Raw genomic sequence first — 7,309 nt, 5'->3', positions numbered from 1 at the left:
AAGAGTGGAGGGTCTTCATCCCTTTCTTGGTATGCATCCAGCTGTGCAGGGTGGAAAATAAACTTCAAGTTGATGCGAAGAAAGCTCAGTTAGGAATGTCTCGCCCTTTCAGTCCTCCATCAAAGAGAACTTGGGTGGCTCTGGTTGCTGCTGCTTTGTGTGTCTTGTGAGAGAGAGCATGAAAAATTCCTGTCAAGAACATATGGCAAATATTCTTGTGGTTCTGATCACTTCTATTGACTTTGGGCACACAATGGCTTGTAGTCATAAGGCATGTGCTAGTATTTCACTGGAATTGTCTGTGGCCCCTTAAGAACTTGTGCTACTAAGTGACTGGGTTTGGAGACAATTCACGGTTATTTCTACTCATTAATACGTATGAATGCTAATATTGAATACATAGCTCTCGAGAGGGAGAGAGAGATCCACTGTTCCCTATACTGTAAGCCCTCCAGTTTCCAGTCATGGACTATACGTGGGATGCTACAGTGAAGTATCACTTAGTGTTTCAGGCTGCCCACATTACGTATATTTGTTTTGATTTTTATATTGTTAAGTATGTATCTAAACGCATACAGGATATCCTGTGAGAAGCTGTTAAATGTTCCTATGGAAACTAGCTTTCACTGCCTGGCTTCGATGCTGTTCAGTTTAAAACCTTCAGTTTCCAGTGATGTGCGTGATACGTACTCTAGTCGGAGACATTTAACATTGGGCTGCTTGTTTTTAATAAACCGAAGGGCGGCAGAAGGCAGGGGAGACCCCGTGTGCACACTTTGAAGATTCCCTGTCAGTGACGGCGAGTAGGATGGGAGACCTGTGTTGAGACCTCTGCTCTTGAACAAGTGCGGTGGCCTCAACACACACAACTGAGCTTTCTTCCCCCAAGGCTGGGTCAACAGGGCAGCAGCTGATTAAATGTATGCTGGGACACTATCTCCCCGATGCAAAGAGACGATGACTATGAAAGGTGCAAAATGCAATAAGCTGCAGAGTTGCAAAGGCTGTAGGATCCAAGGGGCTGTAGTTATTTTGTACCTGTTTTGTTCTCAGCCTGCACATCTTTATTCTTAAACCAGCTTTCCTAACAATTTCTCATCAAGTATGAAACCGGTCTGAATTTGCTATGCTTCAAAGACCCTCTTTGGGCAAGGGAGGGAAAATGCGTACTTTGCTCAGCCCTCTGGTTTTTCGATCTCCTTTGAGCCTACAGCGACTCATTTGGTTGCTTGTAACTTTTAAAAATATCAACATTTAATCCTCAGAGATTGGAACAGGGCAAATTTTGGAGCCCTTTGACCAGTTACGTTTGAGTTATGAAGAGTTTGAATGTTTTGAATTTTACCTTTTCAGGCTCACCGTTACACAGACAGCTGAATGGTTTTCCTCTGAGTTTTTAAAAGACCCCTGAGCTGAAAGCAAGTATGGAAGGTTTTAGACCCTGGGAAGAATTATCCAGAAAGTATCAAGTAAAAGTGGAGTTGTTGTAGCATAACTAATGAATGTCCTGCTCTTGCTCCTGTTTTAAGTCTGTGTTAAAATTCCCCAAAATGTCCATGTCCCTAAAATTGTCTACAAACCATCCAGTAGCTTTTCATTTAAAAGATGATTGTTTACTATAGCTGCATTGATGTTCATATGACAGGAACATTTTTCTCCAGAAGAGATTCTGTTGGAAAACATGAAAATTAATCCTTTGTTAGAAACGGTTGTACTGGTGCTTAGATGGTAAGAGGCCTGTTCTTTTTTCCAGAGACAAAAAGGAATCTCCAAATCCCAGAAACCCCAGCCACCTCAAAATTAGTGGCAAGTTTATTGGCACAGCTAACGGCATTCAGTTTTCATTTGCCTTTCAAATCTCTTTGCAGGGTTTTAGGTGTTGGATATATCTAGCTAAAAACTGTTCACTTCCTTGCCCCTAAGATGCCAAATGCTATAAAAGAAAGAAGTGTTCCAAAACAAATCTGTTAAACTGCACGTAAAATGAAATCAATTGGGAGTCTAATTTACACAGAGTTTTATTAAACATTTGCTAAAGAACGTCCCTGGTAGGAATTGTAAGTGAACAAAAAACAAGCTGACATTTTAATGATATTTCTGTGGCTTTATTTGTGTACCTCTTTCAGAGGGGATGAAGTGGGATGAGGCGTTTAAGAACTAGACAGTGGTCTGCGTAGAGTTACTTTTTTGGAAATGTTTCTTACTGAATTGGATGCTCATTGTGGTAAATCATAGCAGCTGGTGTCAGAAGAGAACAATATCGAGTCATCCTGTCCTTGCCAAGCTGGTCCCAGGCATCTCAAAATCAGCAGCAGTGTTGTTCATGGAGATAAGTTAGATGAATATTGTGATCAGCTTCTCTATTTCTGGCAAGGGGGATGGTAGCTTTTCCTGGCAGAAAGGTGGGTATAAAACCTAAGGATCATATTTGCATTACGGAACATCCTGCAGGAGGTTGAGGTCTGCTGTATCTTAGAGCTTTGGCCCATCTTGATATTTACAGCTTGTAGGGAACTGAGACTTCCCCTGACTTCCTTGGAACAGCCTGCTGTGGTCAAGTTGGTGTAAAGCTTATCCTGTTTTCCCCAGTGCTCGGCTCATGCGGTCCTTTCTTTAGAAGGCTGATCCATAGTGGTGCCTGGAGCCAGGAGTGATGGAGGGGCAGCCAGTGGTCAGACAGAGGAAGAGAGGAGATGATCTTTTGCAGTCTTCTTGAAGTCTAAAACCTTATGCTCTCGTGATATCAAAATGTTGTGTGGATTGTGTGAGGCTTCACAAGGAATGTGATCCTGCCCTGTCCAGAAGGCCTGTTTAAGGCCTGGGCCTGGGTGAAGTGGAACTTAATTAGTAGTATATAAATCTGGTGCTGGGCCTCTGCACTGGAGGACTTCATCTAATGCAATAGTCCCTCTCGTGTGGTTTATCAGCACTTAAATGGTTGCCAATGCATTTAAATCTCTATGCTTTGTATCAAACCTTGGGATCAGTGAAACCAATTCCCACTGCAGGTTCCCAAGCCTGTTGTTGCAGGCTGGCTGCAGCCAGTCACACAGCATCGGTTTGCATCCATCCCCCTGAAGGTTTTGGCCCTGTCTGCACTAGGAAGTAGCAGCTTTTCAGCAACCAGTGTAGCCAAGGCAGTGCCAAGCACAGTTGGTTCTTATATGTGCTACTGGCACTGGCACAGCTACAGCTGAGCTGACTATTGCCAAACGCCTGCTGAAAGGGTATTTTCAAGTGTAGAAAGGGCTTGCGTCTGTTTGGATGGGCCGGAGGCTGGATTTACTTTGGAACGAAAGCTGAAGTATTAGTGTACAACACAGCAGCCCCAAAGGAAAAGGTACCCCATTACTGATCTGGCCCCGGCCCACTCCTGTGGCAGGCACCAGTTAAGCTTCCAAATAGCCCAGCTGTTCCACCCCTGATGCATGTGCCCTTCCCAGCCCCATGCTCCCCTCCAGAAGCTCATTGTGAATAGGCTTTTGTGAGGTGACCAGTTGTCAAGGGAAAGACCTTGCTGTCCACTCAGGGAGGGCTAAACCAATGTTTCCCAGTCTCCTGCAGGCTTCTGTGGGCAACCCCCATGCTTATCCCTGTGTCCATGCTCCATTCTATCCATGCTCGTATGCAGCTTTAATTAGGGCCTGTGTATTCCACGCCCCCCTCCTCTATCTGTTTGGGGATCCCTGCCCACCAAAGGGCACATCCAGCATGGCCTGAGGCCTTCGTGAGTAGCTCATGCTCCGGTTGCCTACCTGAGTGGTACAGGAACAGGGAAGCTAGAGGCACGGGGCAGCTGCCTGAGCACGCAGACTTAGGTGCTGGAGCCATTCAGGGCTGTTGCTGAAACACAGCCTGGTGGTACAGCTTTCAAGGGGCAAGCTGGCACTTTGAAGGTGAAGTAAACCTGGGGCTGAGTTGCCCACTCCAAGCTACTTGCTCCCATTATCCACTTCACGGGCGCCCCAATGTGTCTGGGGATACACCAGGGAGGGGAGACAGCCTGCAAATTGTGAAATGCTGTTTTAATCACAGATCCCCATGGGTGAAATGATGCGGAAGATCTGTACAGATTGTATCTTGGCAGTGACCATTCTGATAGTGGCATGTGATGCTGTGAGACCTTGCTTCTGCAGGAGAGAGAACAATCCTGTGACATCTACACAGTGGGGAACGTTACCCCTGCAGAAGTGGTGAGTGGCAGGACAGGTCTGCGAGGAGCAGGTTGCTATCAGATGGCAGCAGAGCAAACAAAACCTGCTCTCTTCCTTCCCCACAGGGGCTCCTTGTCTGTGGCCATCTCGCTAACCAGCATGCCTTTTCTGGACAGGTTGCTGGGCAGATCCTGAGGCTTTATGGCAAGCATACTTGCTTGTTTTTTTGGGCCGGGGACGAGTTTTTCTCCATGCTTCTCTTTAAATGAAGAGACCAAATTGGAAACATTTTTGATAGGTTACACTAATTCCATGTTAAATTCTCTTCTTTTTCCTGGTGATCTATTGCATGTGTCAAAAGGAGAGGGATTCTGCCAGGTTGATTTATAGGAAGTATTACTAATCACTTAAGATCCTTCCTTAAAGGTTGTGAACTTTTCCTTGCTACTATGAGTCTGTCCCTTAAACCCAGTACACCAGCGCTTATCCAGACAGGCTTCAGGTGTCCGTATGTGTGATGCAACCCAGGCAACTTTAGTAACTGCTACGATATATTCTCCAGGCGCTTCTCAAAGTGACACGATTCCCCTTTTAAGGGACGTGTATAAATGTGCACGAAACAAAGTTTTCCTTCTGCAGGCTATGGTCTGAATGGTTGGGGATGTGGCAAAAGAGAAGTCATAACTTTGTGCCCCTTTTCCAGCTGATCAGAACTAGAGGCATAGGCAGCAATGAGACCAGTTGTATTCATAATGAAAATTTCATGTCTTTTCCCCAAACGTAAAAACCTAATGTGAGCTTCTTGGCTAGTAAAGGAAGACATTAACTGGATGGGATCAAACGAAACAGCTGGCTTGCATTTTCCTGCGGGAAGCCTATGGAATGTATTGCTGCATTATCACGGTGGACCATAGGAGGGTAGCATTGTTTCAGCTTTCTTCAGAGCAGCAGCAGAGTGGCCAATCAAATAAGATGATTAGCTGTGGGTTTAACATGCATCACCCCTGGGATTCAACTGAAAGGAGAAGCTGGGATTGGTCTGTAAGGACCAGAAGAGAAGGATCAGAGCAGTGGGTGCTGGCACTCTGGAGGGAGTTTCTGCATCATCCAGGAAAGGCAACGGTCCTGGAAATATTGTGACAAAGACAAATCCTCCCAGTTGCCCAGCTAGATTTTTTCCACCATGAGTCTGTTACCTTGAATGCAAGACATGTGCTCATTTTCCAGTGCCTGAATAGTTTTGAAGAGATTGGTTTGGACCCTGGCTGCCACAGAGTTTTATTAATTAAATCCTGTTCAATTCAGGACTTGTTTATTAAAAAAAACTGGTGGAGAATTTATAACTCTCAAAAAATGGTTCACAGCCTAAGTATTTAAGTTATCCAAAGTAAGGGGCATATTATCAAGTAAAATTAAGAGAGCAATTGGGTAGAAAACTGTTTACAGCCTTTCGTTTGGTCACATGAATAGGCATGCATTTCCTTTTGGTATCACACAAGCTCCACTTCTGCCAAAAAGATGAAATCTCAACTATTTTATATAAGTGCCTAAAATATATCATTGCTCAGTATATCAGTCCTGGCCATCACTAAAGATGGACAATCTTATCACTAACCTGTAGCCTGATTGCTAGCTGTTAGGATCTAAGTTGTGTATGTGATTCTAACCTGCGCTCCGTATTCCATTTCTTTATATGCTAGTGGTGTTTGGAAAAGCAGAATGCCATTTTCTCCATGCACTAAATTAGCAATAAGACGATGGAGCAAGCATGTGCGCTTTTTGGATCTGGGAGTACGTGTCAAGTTTTCTTCACAGGTATCCCACAAACTCGATGCATCACATGTAGTGTGCTGTACGAGAGAATTTGTGCATGCTTGCGCTTGTTTAATTTGCATAATTATATTAAATATTTAATGCAAGATTCTTAAAATATAGGGTCAGCAAATGCGTATCCAAATGATAAACTAAATGTTTGTCGGGAGGCTTGCTTCCTTAAGGAGGATCACACAGCAAGGCTTTTCTCTCCATGGAATCAAGTGGCTGTTGCTGTAAACTGAACTCAGATACCTAGTGCTGCACTGCAGAGCAGTAGCAGGACCGGTATTAGCTTGGAAGAGAGAAATTGTATTTAGTTGGACAGCTCTGCCTTCTTTTACCTTTTTTATTGGCCAGGAAGTTCCATTGGCACCAATGGGTATGTTATACAAGAATCACAGGCAGCAGTGTAGCTACTTGTACACCCAGAATTTTGTGTGACCTATCAAAACAAGTTTGAATAACTGCAGAGATGATGCTGGACGGTGTAACGTGTCTCAAGAAGGTCTCCACCACACCGGTGCTATGTTGAGAATGAAGTGTGCCCAATCCTGTATTATTCCAGATGTGCCTATTTTGATGTTTTCACACTTCTGCAGGGTTTTTTATCCACGAGATACACCAGGAGCTACAAAAACACTACATTGCAGCTGCCTCTATGATGGAGTGTCCTAGCACAGTAAATGGCTCAGCGAGGAGAGAAGCCTGAATGTAAGCCAGAACAAAACAGCATCAGTGTGTATCTTTAATGGGCCACAGTGTACCCACTCTTACCAGACAGCATGCACACCACTTTTTTTATTTTACTTGAAAATCCCCTAAAGAGTAAACCTCATGGCACTCGGCGTGTCTGCCATGAAGGAGCCTTAGGGCCGGACCTGATAGGATTTGACGCTTAATTTCCCCTACCGACATGTTCTTTTGCTGCTGAAAGACTTAGCATGTTATCAATGCCTGTGACTAATATTCTTACACTTCAGTCTGCTCCTGGTCCTGACAGTGATACAGCAACATGGATACTGAGTCTGAATCCTTGTCATGCTCTTTGGACATCACGGTGTAAACAAGGCTCCGCCTTCACTATCTATCTTGAGCTGTTCTTTGAATGCCCTCTGTGTTGTGAATCATAGGGCTTTAATTCCATTGAGGGATTTGGGGGATGTTTATAAACTCGGCGAGTACAGCTTTTAGCGCTGGAGCCTGGCAAGAGGCTACTGCCCTGGTATTCAAAATGTGCTCATTTTGTTTCGATGTTAGGGTGTAGATTGTAATAATGCCCTTGCAAATGAATCCGCTGGGGGAAAAACTGCAGTGGAAAAACCTAGGCTTTCAAATGTTGC

This window comes from Alligator sinensis, unplaced genomic scaffold, assembly GCF_000455745.1.
Source record: "Alligator sinensis unplaced genomic scaffold, ASM45574v1 scaffold210_2, whole genome shotgun sequence".
Lineage (NCBI taxonomy): Eukaryota > Metazoa > Chordata > Crocodylia > Alligatoridae > Alligator > Alligator sinensis.
Note: the sequence above shows the minus strand (reverse complement) of the source record.